The sequence below is a fragment of the Sarcophilus harrisii genome, chromosome 5, assembly GCF_902635505.1.
Source record: "Sarcophilus harrisii chromosome 5, mSarHar1.11, whole genome shotgun sequence".
Taxonomy (NCBI): domain Eukaryota; kingdom Metazoa; phylum Chordata; class Mammalia; order Dasyuromorphia; family Dasyuridae; genus Sarcophilus; species Sarcophilus harrisii.
The window spans coordinates 156,087,927-156,106,745 of record NC_045430.1 but is presented as its reverse complement, the minus strand read 5'-3'; the positions used below and the strand labels follow the sequence as shown (position 1 = coordinate 156,106,745).

General features: G+C 32.1%; 1 pseudogene; it reads left to right on the top strand.

Annotated features, from left to right (window-relative positions):
* Positions 1 to 200: 200 nt before the first annotated feature.
* LOC111721111 lies at positions 201 to 891 on the top strand (annotated as a pseudogene).
* The last annotated feature ends 17,928 nt before the right edge of the window (positions 892 to 18,819 follow it).

The following is an 18,819-nucleotide window of genomic DNA, read 5'->3' as shown; positions in this document are numbered from 1 at the left end:
TGAACCTATTTCCTGTGAGTCTGATAAACTAAAAGAGTCCAATTAGTAGGGTAAGAACTCATTATTTGATAAAAGCAAAATGCTCGAACAATGGAAAGCATTAAGGAGATGATGATGGCAGAAATGGTGGAGGGTAAAGACAGTGAAGACACCCGCCAGTTAGGAAGGAGCATAAAGGGCTTTGAGCACTGCAGCTGTGGATGCCTCTTCAAGGTAAGCTTTATCTCTGCTGCTTATTCTATGATAACAAAGAAGATCATCTCTAGAACCGTCTTAAAGTGAAAGAAGGATATGTAAAAAATGTGGAAAAGTTCTGAATGCTCAACAGACTTGTGAAGAATGTAGTACTGTGTTTGGAGAATATTATTGCAATAAATGACAACTATTTGACAAAAAGAAGAAGCAATACCATTTGAGAAGTGTAGAATTTGTAGGATTAGTTTGAAAGAAGAATTTTTTTCAGGGTGAAATGGAAGTTATACCTAATCAGAAGACCTCAAGGCATTACAAGTATATTGAGAATAGTTTTTGACATAATTAGCCGATGTAAACATACATTTTCATGCATCCTTTGTAGTTCTTCATGTTTTGCTATGTGGGCATCTTCCACACAGAGCATGTTATGAAGAAATATTAAAAGAAGGTTACAGATATCCACTGTGTATGCACTCTGCTTTAGATATAATTCACTGTTAGTGACAGTTGAATAATGAAGGAGCACAAACTCCAATAGTAAGAGAATATCAGAATATGACTGTGAAAATTCTCTGCAATGATTGCAGTACCCACTCTAAAGTGCAGTTCCACATATTAGGAATAAGGTGTAACAGGTGTGAATTATGTAATACTGTCCAACATGGAAGATGTGGAATTCTTCTAAAACAGCAGTGACCAGCCTCTCTACACTGCATAGAAAATTCTGTTGCTTAGTATCCTGTTGCTGTAACAAACATTAGTATGATATTTGTGGTCATATTACAACATAACCTCCCAGTACTGGAATTGGATGATCAGGCTCTTAATAGAATTGTCATTATTTTTATTTTTGTGCAAAAACTGGAGCTCTACCTTTGAGTGGAAACTTCTTCAGTGTTATTTAAGATCCAAATGATATTCTGCTTTGAAACTGATTAGAATGTAAAATTTCATTGCATTTCCTCTTAAGCAAAACTATGCATCTAGAATCTATAAAAATTTAATAGAACTATGTATAATATTAAAACTTGATATTAAGTATTATATTTTAAGAATAGGATTTATCTTATTTTCTAAATAAATATACAAACCAGTGTGTCTTGAATGCTATAAATGTGTATTTTAATATAATATCTGATAAAACTTCTTGACATTTTCTTGAAAAAAAATAAAGTATGAAAAATATTTGCTACAAAATTCTCAGAATAAGAGCCATTTCTCAATTATTAAATGATGAAATGACATAAGTAAGCAATTTTCTTTTTCTTTTGGTGTTTTTATTTTTTTCAGTTACTGTAACATTCTTCTCTAAAATATATTCTCTGGGAGCAGGTTTCTTGGGGGGCTCCTGGAGGCAGCCTTCATTTCAGTTCTGTGTAATAATCATCCCAAATGCAGCCAGGAGTTAAAGTCCAAATCCTTTATTTTCTCTTTTCTTCACTTGGGGCTTGGCTAGCTTTTCTGGAGGCCTTCCGAATCTTGGTTTCAGTGTTCTCCATAGGACAGCCTGCCACAACTTCTCTGTCTTCCTCAGTTCTGCCCAAATGCTGTCTCTGACTTGTGAATCTCCCAAAGTACATCCTGATTGAGGCTCCTAGCTTATATATGCTCTCTTAAAGGTGTGAACTCTAATAAGTGCTAAGTACATCTAGAGCACTGTTAAGCACCCTGCTAAACGACCATTGTCTCTATCAATTCCACTGACTTAGCACCTTGTAAGAATTTTAACAAGTTACATGTAGGGAGTTTTCATTATTCATTTTTGTAAGATTTTGAATTTAAATTTTTCTTCCTGGGAATCCCTTCCCTCCATAATGTGATATCACATTCCCAAGACAGCACACAATGTAATATCAATTGAACATGTACAATCACTTTAAATATATTACTATAGTACATGTATTATGAAAAGAAAAAAAAAACAGAACAAAAAGGAAAAACCGTGAGAAGGGGGAAAAGGTGAAAACAGCATGCTTCAATCCATATTCAATCTCCATGTTCCTCTCTAGATGCAGAAGGCATTTTCCATCCTAAGTTTATCTCAACTTATTCAGCCATTTCCCAACTGGTGGGAATCTACTCAATTTTCAATTCCTTATTATTACATTCATTTTAGTACATGGAAAAGATCAATGATCCTAGAACAGAGTATCTGGGTTCATAGAACACCTTTGATCTTTGCTACCTGTGAAATTTTGATCAAGTCACTCAATTTCAATAAGTCTCAGTACCTTCTGTACAATGTGAATATTGAACTAGATATCTCCTGAGGTTTCTTCTAACTTTAAATTTGTGATCTCATGATCCTGTGAAAACAAATAGAAAAACAAATAATAACTTGGAAGAAGAATTTTTACTTAATATGCTAACCCTGAAAATGTGAGGCAGGACTTTTTGATGCCAAATCTACATCAGAGTAATATTTATTTTTATTTTAATATACATTGACTATAACTGGTATCATCATTTCCTCAAACTGTCAGTGAAAATATATTATATACATCAGTTGCAGGTTATTTGGGGTGGAGAGAGAGATTTTTATTTGTTCAAATGGTGTCAATAAGTTGACAAACTAATTTGATTCAGTTCAATTATATTAAAAATACATTTATTAGTCAACTTTGTTAGTCTTCCTTTTTTTTTTGAATATTACCTGCCTCTTACATGCCACAAACTTTCTGTTTCTTTACCTTCACCAGATATCACTAGTTAATCCTGTGATATTTCAGAAATCTGAGAAGCATAGTTTCAAGATAATTAACTATTTTATTAATTATTCCAGCATTTTATTAATAAAAGCAAGGGTGATTTGCCCAATCCTTTATTAGAACAAAGATGAATCTTGGTGGCAGGCTGAGTTTATATGACTTTGAAAGTATAGGTGTTTCTAGCCATATGAAAAGATGCTCCAAGTCATTATTAATCAGAGAAATGCAAAATAAGACAACTCTGAGACACCACTATATACCTGTCAGAATAACTAGAATGACAGGGAAAGATAATGTGGAATGCTGGAGGGGATGTGGGAAAACTGGGACACTGATACATTGTTGGTGGAATTGTGAATGCATCCAGCCATTCTGGATTGCTCAATTTGGAGCTATGCTCAAAAAGCTATCAAACTGTGCATACCCTTTGACCCAGTAGTGTAACTACTGGGCTCATACCCCAAAGAGATCTTAAAGAAGGGAAAGGGACCTATATGTGCAAGAATGTTTATGGCAACCCTCTTTGTAGTGGCCAGAAACTGGAAATTGAATGGATGCCCATCAATTGGAGAATGGCTGAATAAATTGTGGTATATGAATATTATGGAATATTATTGTTCTATAAGAAATGACCTGCAAGATGATTTCAGAAAGGCCTGGATAGACTTACATGAACTTATGCTGAGTGAAATGAGCAGAACCAGAAGATCATTATATACTTCAACAACAATACTATATGATGACCAATTCTGATGGATGTAACCCTCTTCTACAATGAGATGAACCAAATCAGTTCCAATAGAGCAGTAATGAACTGAACTAGCTACATTAAGCGAAAGAACTCTGGGAGATGACTATGAACCACTACATAGAATTCCCAATCCCTCTATTTTTGTCTGACTGCATTTTTGATTTCCTTCACAGTCTAATTGTACACTATTTCGAAGTCCAACTCTTTTGTACAGCAAATTAACTGTTTGGACATGTATACATATATTGTATTTAACTTATACTTTAACATATTTAACATGTATTGGTCAACCTGCTATCTGGGGAAAGGTGTTGGGGGAAGGAGGGGAAAAGTTAGAACAAAAGGATTTGCAACTGTCAATGCTGAAAAATTAACTATGTATATATCTTGTAAATAAAAAAAGCTATAAAAAAATAAAATAAAATAAAAATATAGATGTTACTGGGGGTGGTAATCTACTCTGATTGGTTAAGAATTAATGAGAGGAGGATTATAAAGAGAATTGAGCTCATTCCAACCAGGGCTGGAAGAATGACAGGTCACTCATGGAAAATCATAATAGATTATACCCAGAATGCTCCCAGCCTTGAGCAATCTATACAAGGAATCTACTTCCACCCAACCTTGCTTGAGTGGAACACAATGGGCAGGAATTTTCCTCAGATTAAATGGTCTAAGTGGAGTAAATTTTTGGCAGAGGTCAGTAATGTCCTTTAAGGTGGGCTTTGAGCAAGGAAATAAGACTATTCTGACCAGAAACTCTGTCTTTCCCTCCCAGACTGGTCTTTTCAAAGGCAAACTAGACTGAAAGCATCTAGCTCATCATTTCTTATAGCATAATATGTTCCACAACAATCAAAAATCACAACTTGTTTTGCCATTCCCCAGTTGATGGGTACCCTTTCAATTTTCAACTCTTTATCACTGTAAAAAGAGCTGCTATAAATTTTTTTGTATAACTAGGTTCTTTATATTTTCTTTAATCTGGGATCAGACATTAATAGTAATATTGGGACAAAGAATTTTATAGCTCTTTGTGCATAGTTCCAAATTATTCTTTAGGATAATTGGACTAATTCACAACTCTACCATTAGTGTCCAACTTTTTCATAGTCTCTCCAATATTTGTAATTTTCATTTTCTGTGTTAGTAGTCAATATTAACCAATCTTGAGTGAAGTGAATTGTAACATCTGCCTCACAAGAGACAGTGTTCTAAAAACTGAGTGAAGGTTAGGGTTAGGGTGAGGTTTCTTTCTTCAAAAACCATGTGATTTACAAGGAGTGGGATCATATAGCCTTTTTATTTGTGAGACTAAGTTGGGACCACTTTGGCATTGAAATCCCATATAAGGTAATCCTAAAGATGTGGTTGGGTTGAAAGGTTTTTCCTCATTTATTACTTAGAATGTAAGGTCATTTATCCTGGCTAACCAGGGCAAAGGTCCAGCCCATAGGGAATGTTAGCTCATATATATATAATTCTTGTCTGTTAACTGGGCCTCACCTTTCCTTGCCTAACTGCTTGTGGGGAGGGAGATGCCCTTTCTCATGAGATTGTAATAAAATTCCTTTCTACTTTTACCTTGAGAAATCTCTTTACTTTATTTGATTATTTGAGCCAGTGGTTTTGTCCCACACAATCTGATAAGTGTGAGGTGCTATCTCACACTTGTTTTAATTTGTATTTCAAATCAATACTGATTTAAATTATTTTATGTGAAATTTGAGAATTTTGATTTCTTCTTCTGAAAATTGCCTGTGTATATCCTTTGTGAAAACTGGAGAATAACTCATATTTTTTGTAAATTTTGCTCAGTTTCCTTTATATTTGATAGACAAGGTCTTTATCAGAGAATAATGCCATTATTCTTTCCCTCCCTGCCAGTTACTTTTTTCCTTCTAATTTTGGCTGTGTTAGTTTTGTTTCTGCAAAAGCCTTTCAATTTCATTTAGTCAAAAATATCTATATTTATATTTATAGATATTTATATCTAAAGCATTTGTTCTTATTAACCTTATCTTGGTTAATGATGTGAGATGTTTAATCTGTTGTGAGATGTTTAGTCTGTGCCTACTTTCTGCCAAACTACTTTCTGATTGTCCCAGCAATTTTTATCATGGTGACATGTTGAACACTTATCTCAAAAGCTTGGATCTTTGAATCAAAAGTAGATTACTATGAGCATTTTCTACTGTTCATTATGTATCTAATTTATTTCATTGATCCACTACTCTGTTTCTTAGCCAGTCCAAGATTGTTTTGATGATTAACATTTTGTAATGTAGTTTAAAATTTGGAATGGCTAGGCTGTCTTCTTTAACAATTTTTTTCATTGATTACCCTTTTATTCTTGATCCTTTCTTCTTCCAGATGAATTTTGTTATCATTTTTCTAGTTCTACAACATTACATTTTTGTAATATGATTGGAATGGCAATGAATAACTTAATCAACTTAGGAAGAATTATCTTATTTATTCTACTGGCTCAGCTAACCCATGAGCAATAAATACTTCTCCAATTATTTAGATCATCATTATTTGTGGTGGTGAGAGTGGGGGGTGGGAATACTTTGTAACTATGTTCAGTAGGCCCTGCCTGGGGTTATTTCAGCAGGAAGACTCCCAAGTATTTTATGTTGTCTGCATTAATTTAAATAAAATTTTCTTCTCTATTTCTTGCTCCTCAGTTTTGTTGGTAGACTATTTAAACACTGATGATTCTGTGGGTATATTTTATGTTCTTCAACTTTTTGAACGTTGTTAATTGTTTCAACTAGTTTTTGAATAGATTTTCTAGGGTTTTCTGATCTGCAAAGAGTGATTACCTTGTTTCCTCATTGCCTATATTTGTTCCTTCAGTTTCTTTTTGTTGTTTTATTGCTTTACCTCTCATTTCTAGTAAAATATTGAATAATAGTGGAGATAAAGGACACCCTTGCTTTTGGTTTTAGATAGTTGCTATTTATCCTTTTAAGAAAGACTCCATTGATTTATATGATTTCTTGTGTTTTTAATAAGAATGGGCGTTATATTTTGCTTAAAAAACCTCCATTTTTTTTTCTGCTGTTACTAAGATAATCACATGATTTTTCTTGGTTTTATTTTTGATATGGTGATTTATTCTGATAGTTTTCCTAATATTGAACTAGCTCTGAATTCTAGGTGTTAATCCATTATGGTCTTAGGATATGGTTAGGGTAATATATTTGTGTAATCTCCTTGATTGTCTTTTATTTAAACTTTTTGCATCAATATTCTTTTAAAAATTAGTCTATGATTTCTTTCTTCTTTTTCCTCTCCCTGGTTTAGATATCTAAATCATATTTGCTTTTTTTTTTTTAAACTTTTTTTTAAGTGGATTCTGTTTCAGTCATGGGGAGCAAAGGGTGCTGTTTCAAGTTCTTAATCTAAAAGGGATGACACTGGCAAAGTTTTCTTTTTTGTGTGTGGAAGAACCACCCTTTCTGTAAATGATGTTCTCAATAACCAGTGGTATTCTCTCAACACTTGTCTGCTTTGATTACTTCTTCTAGTGCATGTATTAAGGATAGTAACTATTTTATGAGTATATCTATGGTAATTTACATGACAGATTTTTGATATTTAGCTTATGCGTTAAAAATGCTCCTGCAAGATGATTATTTGATATTTCTTAGATACTTTTGCATAGACTACAAATGATGTATATGTACCATTGGTTTGTTCTCCTGTCAAATATGACTGTCAGGTAATGTTTCTTCAATTGATTGAAAACAAATATATAAATAGTTTTTAAAGTCAGGAGATCAGAACCTAAATCTGAAGCAAAAAAAAAAAAAAAGTGGAAATAAGACATACATATTCTTTCTTTTATAACACATAGTTATATACACATATGTATACACACATACGTGTGTGTACATATGGATAGTTTTATGTGTCCATGTAGGTATAGTTTTGTTCAGTAATAATTTTTGTGCGTCTAATTCTTCATGACTCCATTTCAAACTCCATTTGGTTTTTTTTTGATAAATATACTGGAGTAATTGGCTATTTCCTTCTCCAATTCATTTTACATATAAGGAACTTGCCCAGGATTACAAACCTAGTATCTAAAGCTAGATTTGAACTCAAAAAGATGAGAGTTGTTTATTCCAAGGGCAGTACATTATCCAATGCACCACCAAACTGCCCACATTTCTGTATATATGTATACACATTTATATGTATACACATTTACAGATATATATTTAAACACATATAATAACAAAAAACAAATGGCATTTATTTCATGCCTAGGCAATGTACTAAGCACTTTTCAAAAATATTATTATCTCATCTGATCTTCAAAACAAGTTTGGGAGGCAGCGCGCGAATTTAGTAAAAACAAGAAACAGGAAAGTAATGAGTTTAGCAATTAAGGATTTAATGTCCACCCAAAAGAAAATTTTCTATATACTGAATGAATGAGTGAATGAAGTGTTTGTGTACAAAATATTAAGGACACAAATAGAAAAATAAAATAATTGACATGAGTTCATGTTCCATTGGAGAAAATAATAATGATGCAAGATTGAAATTGCATATCAGATAAAAAAGGTGTAATAGCAAAGTAGAAGTTAATTATTCTTCTGAAAAACTATATATTACTTCTCCCTTTTTCTTTCATATCTTTTGACTAAGCTCAATATTACTGTCTTGTGAAACTCCACATATTGTAAATGTTACATATTTATTTGTAAATTACATATTTATTTGTAAATTACATATTTATTGTAAATGTAAATGTTACATATTTATTTGTATTCATGTCTCCTAAGGTATGTGTACCCTAAGGGTTACCTAAGGACTTTATTCATCTTCAAACTTTTCTTGTTACCTAATACATAATAAATGTTCAATAGAACTGTTTGCAAAATTGAATCTTATCCAATTTACTATATATGGTGTAATGTTTCTTGAAATTCATGGCTGAATTAAGCTTATTCATACATTATCTTATATAAATCACTCTGGCAGGGGAACAACACAGAACCAAAAGGTATTGGATGGGGACTAACAAAAGAACTAAATCATATTTAGACACTAGAGCTAAGTGTACAACCCCCTAGAAAGGGAAAATGAAATTAGGTTAATGTAGTTCTTCTTTCCTTAAGCTACCTATATTAATATCAGTTTGAGTCAAATCTCAGTACATTTAGTTGATACTCTAAATAGACAAATTGAGGATAATACAATAAGAAATGACTCCATTTTTAACTTTTGTAATTGAAAAAAATGTTTAGTTTTCTTAGACAATTGTATTTACCATATTCATTTACAATATGGAGAGAATTTAAATGCTTTTCTTATTATACCCTAAGTGTTTCTTGGGGGAAAGTATAAGTGCACAACACATTATAATTAGGGGAAAAAACTGTATTCTCATGAGATTTGCACTGCAAAGGATGAAAATTGATGTTTTGGAAAAGAAAACTTATTTTTGTGGATTCTTTCATTGAAAAATCTCAATTCACTTTCAAAAGGAAGATAGCAACTCATTTGTGATAAATGGAAGACGTACAGAACTCTTAATGGTTAAATGACATCTGAAAAACCATAAGCTGGGATTAAACCTCAGGTGTCCACACCTGTAGTGTTCTTCCTTACTAGTACCTGAACAGCATCCCTGCTAGTTCTTAACATCCTTCACTTTAGCCCCAGGGTATCAATGACGTTGAATCAAGGCCACATACTACTGATGTAAGAGAGGATAGTCTACTAGTTTGATAAAATATGAGCAAAATTTAAAATAAATTAGAAGCAGACAGTTGAATGTTATCATATAAATGCCTCTCTAGTGAGGGAAAAGTTAGAGAAAAAGAATTTAATATCAATGTTTTCTTTGTTTCTCTCATTCTTTTCTTCTTCCCTCTGCCTCTTTTTCCCTTTCTCTTTTCTTTCCTGTCTTCTTTCTTTCCATGAATTTTTGCTTTTTCTGATTCATGTTCTTCAATAACATTTTTAAAATGTAATTTAATTTAATTTTTGTTACATGTTAAGTTACCAAATTGCCCATCCTCCACATTCCATATTAGAGAAGGTCATTATTTGACAAATATATGTATGAACATATGTATATATGCATATATATGTAAAAATATATTATGCACATTTCTTTCACTTCTTTCTCTGAGAACAGATAATCTTAAATAAATTTCTTGATAATTGGTTCCTTTTTTTTTTTTAAAGTAGGTGCCCAATTGTATAATTCTTATGGTACAAATATAATAGTTAAATAACAGTCAAAATTCAACTTTATAGCTAGAACAATGTAGCTCTTAATTAATAATAATTACTAAAATAGTAATTAGTAAATACCAAAGATAGTAACTAGAATTTATATAACACTTTAAACATTTGCACAGTGTACCAATATGCTCTCATTTTATCTACATTAAGACCCCTGAGATGTTAAGGGTTATTATTAGCCTCATTTTGCAACCTAAGTAAAATTAAAAAGTACAGCAACTTCCCTCAGGTTATAGAGCTAGCAAATGTTTGAGAATGGATTTAATTTGAGAATGGATTGTTCTACCTAATTACAGATCTATTCCTCTATCTACTAAATATTTAGATATTTAGGAATCTCTCTCTCTCTCTTTTGATTAAAGCTGTTTCTTTTTAAAACATATGCATAGGTAATTTTCAACATTCACCTTTGCAAAACCTTGCAATTTTATTCTTCCACCACTCCCTAGTTAATAAATAATTCTACATATTAAACATGGGCAATTTTTTCCCTTGAGGTAATTGGGGTTAAGTGACTTGCCTAGGGTCACACAGATAGGAAATGTTATGTGTCTGAGGCCACATTTAAACTCAAGTCCTTCTTACTTCAGGGCTGGTGATCTAACCGCTGGGCTACCTAGCTGCCCCCTGGGCAATTCTTCTATACAAATTTTCACAATTATCATGGTACACAAGAAAAATCAGATCAAAAAGAGAAAAAAAATGAGAACGAAAACAAAATGCAAGCAAACAACAATAAAAAGGTGAAAATATTACTTTGTGTTCTATATTCAGTCCCCACCCCTGGGTGCAGATAGCTCTCTTCATCACAAAACCATTGGAACTGGACTCAGGGATATCTTTCTAGTACTTTCAAAATGAATGTTTTCTAATGGAAATTAGAAAAGTACACTGCTGGAAGAGAAAAGTATCAATTACAGAGGAATATAGCTCTCAAACACAATCTATATTTCCCCATCTGTTATGGTAAGGTTTTTACATATTTTAGGTGCACTTTATTGCCTTAACTCTCTTTAACTCTTGCTTATTTTTCTCTATGACACCTTCATTTCTGTTCAGTTACTTAAAATATGGAAAAGATCTAAGGGAGTGATGGACTAAAAACAGGGAGCAGTCAATACCTAAGGTAAGTTTAAGCCACTCTTCACAATACTTTATTTAGAAAATGTAAACAAAATTCAGTCAATATTTCTGCATTCTTAGAACAGATAGTACTGAAAAAGTGTGTACTCTTAGAACTAAATTCTTTGATATTCATTTTTCTCGACCTATTCAAGTGCCTACCATTGATTTGTAGTAAATTTTTCTTTTCACAAAATAGGAAACATACCTGTAGTACCTACCTCATAAATTCCTTGCAAAAATAATTGAATGCAATAGTGTATGTAAAGAAATTTACAATCCTTGAAGTCTGATATAAGTATCTGTTATCAGTGTCATTGTGATAAACAGTAGGAATATAAAAATATGGCATCCTGTTCTGTCCAGGAGCTTATAATGTAATAGAATAAACGATGTTAAGAGGGCAAGAGACATACATAAAAAAAATAGAATACAGATAGAAGAGACTTGAACAGAGCTGAAAAAAAGTATAGGTAACATTCTGTAAGAGTTCTGAAAATAGGAAAATTAATTTTACCTGGGGAGTTAGAGAAGGTTTGAATTTGGTACTTGAAAAAGGAAGTTAGAGAATGTATCACCAGGGTAAGATTGGGAGGATAGAAGAGAGTATTTTCCAGGTATGGGAGATGCCATATGGAAAGCATGGATGCTGGAAAAGAATAGGAAATAGGAAATACGAATAGGAAAGGATCCATTCTAACTGAAATTTGGGCTACGCAAAGGCATTTTAGATTCAGATTTTGGAAGGCCTTGAATATCAGGATCAGGAGATAATGAGTATTGTCTAGTCTTTCTAAATTGTTAATATTGGTAAGGATAGGATGACAGTTGATGGAGGGATAGCAGAAAGCAAAGAAGTTTTTTTTTTTCATATTTTAAAGATGATGATTTAATCATTTTATAAACTTAAAGAAGGGCCAAGTAGAAAGACTAAAAATGAAGATCTAAGGAAATGATAGGTTTAAGGAACAAGTTCATAGAGTATACAGGAGAGTATGAGACAAAAATATGCATAGCAGAATTAAGTTCGCCAAAGAAATGGGTCGTTTCCTTTTTTCTTAGAGGAAGATCTATGGGAAGATTGAGGATAAGATTTTCAGTCTTTTCAAATGACAGATACTAGCCATTATAAGACAGGAGTAGTAGATATGGGGCTAGTAGATAAAAGTTTTGCAACAACTATCATGAAGCAGGTTAAGTAAGAAACAAAGAAAAATCAGCATATTTATTGACTCATAAGAAAAACAAAACTAATTGGAAAATAAAATACAATATAATAAGAAACAAATCGATTTCATAGAGAATGTGATTTAGATTTTTTCTTTCCCTATTACGTCTTGCCATTATTTTCTCTTTTAATCAATTACTTCTTCCATAAGGAAAACATTCTGTTATGAATTTTAGAAGATTATAATTCCAATGATGACAGTATTTTCAACAATTATTTGTCAGATATTTTCTAGGTATCAAACAGTTGAAGAGAATCCATCAATAATTGTAATTGTTTTAAATTGCACAACTGGATAATCTGTTTAGTAATGGATTCCTGGAAGAGACAGGAGTAACCCCAAAGAAAACAAGAATCTTCTTTGGAAAATAATAACTGAATTCTTACAAGCAGTGGTCAGTTATCTTTAATTTGTGAATCAAAAATGTGATCAGGTTTTGAAACATCTCATCACTTTCTTTTTAGACCTGTCAAAAAAAGGATGCCCTTTATAACCTTGAAAATCCAAGGCTCTTGAGAGATATGACTTAAAGAATATATCTGGCATTTGTCTAATTTAGTGAGTTTGCATTTTTGTTGGTCTTAGGCTTACCTGACAAAATAACTGAATTGGGATTGCTACTTTAAAGAACACAAGTAAATCCTTGCTCTCTATAGATCTAACAAACAAAAAAAAAACTAAAAACAAACAAACAAAAAAAAAAACCCACCATACTAAGTAATGCAATGTAAACCACAAGCCACATATTGAATTATGAAAAGTCATGTGTATATCTGTATAAAATCCTCAAATTGATACCCTATTTTAGTTTGATCTAGGGAAATTAAACTGAATTTATAACTTCTTCCAGAATTTCATATCCTATATAAACTAATATCCTAAACTAGATGGACTTCAGATTGTGGGTGTTTAGATGGTTTTACCCTGTCTTAGATTAAGGGAGATAGAACCTATTATATATGAATCAGTGTTACACAGATTAGATAAAGTTCCATATTAGTGTTAGTACAAAGCCTTTGTATACTCACTCACTTTGGTTTGTTCAAACTTTTCAGTTTTATTTCATCAAATTGTCCCATGATATTCTAAAACCCTTGTTTCAATAACTCAAATGGCTTTTTATTCCTATGCGCATTACACATACACACACACACATATATATATATATATATATATATATACACATTTGTATACATACATATGTATATATGACCCAAAAGCCCATATTTGATCTTTTATAAGTCATGAATACTTTTGGAGCCTATTGTAATATATAATATGAAATAGCGATCCACTACTAATTTTCCCCAGATTCCTCTAACATTGAGAAAACTATCATTAACTTTCTTGCTAATTAATATGTACAAGGCCTCATATCCTGTATCACTGTATTTTATCCAGGTGGTTGGTAATTGTTTAAACACCAAATTTTTCCTTTCATTAGGTGGGTAGTGGTGGTTAAGATTCTCATTTTCAAAATTTTTTTTTCACCAAATCCTCACCTGGGCATTCTAGGGACTTACTTACATCTTACTTATATCTCTTGTCCAGGATTTCCCTACAAATTATGAAGAAGCAAACTGGGTGTATTTCAGGAACATTATGAATCAGGAATGGAAAATTTAATTTATTCCCACATAGAAAGCAATGATGATTATAAAGGCTCCATATAATGCTTCAAGAAAGCGATTGGAAAAGAATTTATTAATTTTACTTTTAACTACAGGTACAATCTTTTGCAAAATTGTTTATTAAGCCATATTAGGACATAAATTACTTTTTTATAAGACAATTTGCTTTTTAAATTTCACCTTGCTTTGGCATTAACTGATCAACTCTGTTAGTAAACACAAACCAAATCAAACCCTTTCACTCCACTCAGCAAACTCAAATTCATAAGTTTCCTTTGCCATATTCTAATGAGTGTAGCATACAACATTGCTTCCACTGTGCCTGTGGATACTACTGCTGCCCAAAAGCTAGTAGATAATGCCATCTGAGACCTTTTGAAACTTGTAAGCATATTTTAAAGTTGTGGTTCTATCACATACCCAGGGAAGAAAACAAAAGAACTTGGACATGGATTGATAGAGAAAAATTATGCTAACCATTCCAATTAGACAGTTGGTCCTCCCTTGAGAAGTCGGTAATGTCTGTGCTAGCTTTCTGGAAGATCTCTGGACAGACCTTAGTCTTTAGGTGGAGAAGTGATGAAGGCAGGAGAGCCTTTAACCAGTACAAATAGTTTTACTGATCACTGATCAATAATCAATCATATCAATAATAATAATAATAATCATCATCAATAATAATTTGAAACTGTTAGACATTCTTACTGCCTTCCTATTATTTTCTTTTTTATTTTTTCTCTTGAAATTCTTGACTTTTTCTTCTAATGAATTTTATGTAATTTTGTTTATTTCAATAATTGATTACTAATTAAAATGGCATAGCAAGGAATTTGTAATTAATTTAGACAACATGATCATATTTATTATATTAGCTCAGCCCATTGATTAGGAATTAATTTCTTTTCAATTATTTTTCACCTGACTATTTTTGGAAAGAGTGTTTTATAGTTCATATATCATCTAAATTCTAAGTGTATCTTTATTTGTACACTCTCAGATAACTTATACATACATTGAAAATTTAGATTGCAATTTCTTTTTTCTTTTATGTTTTGCTTATAATATACAGAACAGCAAATTATTTTATGGGTTTATGTCTTGTAAAAGGTGTTGTTTCTTTCACTTTTTAGTTGATTTTCTGGACAGTTCTAAGCAATCAGAATACCACATTCAAAATAGTGTGATTTCATTTCCTCTTTGCTATTTATGTCAATTTCCTTTTGTTGTTTTACTAATATAGTTAGCATTTCTGGTTTTATATCAGATAATAGTTTAAAATGTTAAATAGACATGTTTTTATATACTCAATTTTATTATTTTCTAGAATTTCCCTATTGCAGATGATTTTTGCACTTAATATCAAATAGATACTGCTCATAGTACTAAACTCCATTTATTTTTAAAGATTTTCAATTTTTAAAAATAGTAATGAGTACCGAGTTTTGTTGAAAAATTAGGATGATATAACTAGTAAGTGTATGAGACCAGTTTTAAACTTAGGTTTTTTTGGTTCTAGGTCAAGAGAACACTATCCACTGCACCACATATTTCTATTATTTCCTCTTTAACCATAGTAAATTTCTTTTTTCCCTTTTGCATTGCATTAAAAGTTATTTATTTTAATTAGGAAGCATTTTTCTCCCTTCTACTTACATTCCTATACTAGAAAGAAGAAAAAGAGAAATAAACCTCTACAACAAATATACATAGTAAAACATGGTAAATTTCTAAATTGGTCATATTAAGTTATATGTATCTTATGATTATGAAATCTATCATTTCTCTGTCTGGAAGTTGGCAGGATTCTTCCTTAGTAGTCCTCGAGAATTATGGTTAATCAATTAATTCACCAGAGTACCTAAATTTTTAGAAATTATTTTTATAATGTTCTAGTATAACTGATTCTTCTCATTTCAGTCTGCTTTAATTCATACAGAACTTCTAAGATTTCTCTTTCACTATTTCTTATAATACAAATGAATTCAATTGCATTTGTATACCCTAAATTTCTTAGTCATTCTACAATTAAGGGTTAGTCCTTCAGTTTCCAGTTCCTTGCCACTATAAAAGAAATTGCTACAATTTTTTTTTTTTTTTTGGTAGCACAGAAGATTTAGAGGAAGAACTTTTAATTCCTTAATTTGATCTGCTTGGGGTATAAATATCTTAATAGTATTGTTGGATCAGCTTAGCCACAGTTTAGTAACTTTTTGACAATACTTCCAAATTGTTTTCCAGAATGACTATACCAATTAACTGATTTACTAAGAGTACATCAATGTGCTTATTTTCTCATAATTCCTCCAACATGTTATGTTCCCTTTTTTGTTCTTGCTTTTCCCATCATATCAACTTGCATGAGGTATATAACCAGTTAGTTTCATTTGCATTTTTCTATTAGTCAGTATAATAGGTTTTCAGATGGCTAGATTCTTGTTCATCTTATAATGAACACATTTGAGGTTTTCTTGGCAAAGATACATGAATGGTTTGTTATTTCCTTCTCCAGCTCATTTTACAGACGAGGTAACTTGAGACAAACAGGATTAAGTAACTTGCCTGAGGTCACACAGCTAGTATCTCAGTTGGGATATGAATCAAATGATGCCTTTCTGATTCTAAGCCTAACAATCTATTCACTATGTCACCCATATAATTTGAAAATTTATTAATTAGGAATAGTTTTCTTCCCTTTCATTTTTATAAGATATTAGTTTGTCTTTTTCATTTTTAAATGATTTTTTGTTTTTAATTTTGTTGTATCTCTTCTTTGACTTTTATAACTTCCTATTTTTTATTTTTTTGATGAGGCAATTGGGGTTAAATGACTTGCCCAGGGTCATATAGCTAGAAAGTATTAAGTGCCTGAGGTCAGATTTGAACCCAAGTCCTCCTGACTTCAGGGCTAGTGGTCTAATGCACTGTACCAACTAGCTGCCCCAACTTTTATATTTCTTGTCTATTATTTCCTTTTTTCTTTCCATGTCCATTTAATTGATCTATTTTCTCTCACTTTTGTTAATGAAAATTTTGGATATGTAAAATTTCCCCTAAGAATGATTTTGACTGCACATATCAGTGTATGAAAGATGTACAAGGGGATTTTTAAAATGAAGTGCAGTAGCAGCTTAGGTAATTAGGAAATGCTTGACATAAAAGATGGCCTTTGAACTGATTTTTGAAGCAAACAGAGTTCTCAGAGGAAGTATAAAATGACTTTAGAGAGAGCCAATAGAGATGCAGGGAAATAGAAAATGGTATATGTGAACATTGTATAGAATATCTTTAACCAGAGAGTGATTATGGGTTATGTGATTATGGAAAATAAAACCTTTTTACAAAAATTTTCTGTCAACTTTTACTGTCCCCTTTTTACGTATGACAAAAACATTATATTTATATATGTATGTATGTATATGTATATATAATTCACATAGTTTATTTACATGATGATCTAAATAGGTAAGTCAATAATTAACATCATTTTTTTATAACTTTTTATTGACAGAGCATATGCTTGGGTAATTTTTTACAACATTATCCCTTGCACTCACTTCTGTTCCGACTTTTCCCTTTCTTCCCTCCACCCCCTCTCCTAAATGACAAGCAGTCTTATACATATTAAATATGTTACAGTATATCCTAGATACAATATATGTGTGCAAAACCGAACAGTTCTCTTGTTGTACAGGGAGAATTGGATTCAGAAGATAAAAATAACCCAGGAAGAGAAACAAAAATGCAAACAGTTTATACTCATTTCCCAGTGTTCCTTCTCAGAGTGTAGCTGCTTCTGTCCATCATTGATCAATTAGAACTGAGTTAGATCTTCTCTTTGTGGAAGAAATCCACTTCCATCAGAATACATCCTCATACAGTATCGTTGTTGAAGTACATCATGATCTCCTGGTTCTGTTCATTTCACATAGCATCAGTTCATGTAAGTCTCTCCAAGCCTCTCTGTATTCATCCTGCTGGTCATTTCTTACAGAACAATAATATTCCATAACATTCATATACCACAATTTACCCAACCATTCTCCAATTGAAGGGCATCCATTCATTTTCCAGTTTCTGGCCACTACAAAAAGGGCTGTCACAAACATTTTGGCACATACAGGTCCCTTTCCCTTCTTTAGTATCTCTTTGGGGTATAAGCCCAGTAGTAGCACTGCTGGATCAAAGGGTATGCACAGTTGGATAACTTTTTGGGCATAATTCCAGATTGCTCTCCAGAATGGTTGGATTTGTTCACAACTCCACCAACAATGCATCAGTGTCCTAGTTTTCCCACATCCCCTCCAACATTCATCATTATTTTTTCCTGTCATCTTAGCCAATCTGACAGGTGTGTAGTGGCATCTCAGAGTTGTCTTAATTTGCATTTTTCTGATCAATAGTGATTTGGAACACTTTCATATGAGTGGAAATACTTTCAATTTTATTAGCTGAAAATTGTCTGTTCATATCCTTTGACCATTTATCAATTGGAGAATGGTTTGGTTTCTTATAAATTAGAGTCAATTCTCTATATATTTTGGAAATGAGACCTTTATCAGAACTTTTAACTGTGAAAAATGTTTTCCCAGTTTGTTGCTTCCCTCCTAATTTTGTTTGCATTAGTTTTGTTTGTACAAAGGCTTTTTAATTTGATGTAATCAAAATTTTCTCTTTTGTTGTGATATCTGCATTAGCACCCAGGTTATTTTAGAATCAGCCAGAGTCAGGATAAGTAAAAGTCCTTGATCTTTATTCTTTGTGGACATGAACAGAATGATGATACAAAGTGAGTGAGATGGCCACACGAATCTGGCCAGGAGTCACTCGCTTTCTTACTCCACCCCTTTTTTCCTCCTCCTCATCTCCCTATATACCAACAGATCGAGCCTGCACAGAATGATAGGGCCGGC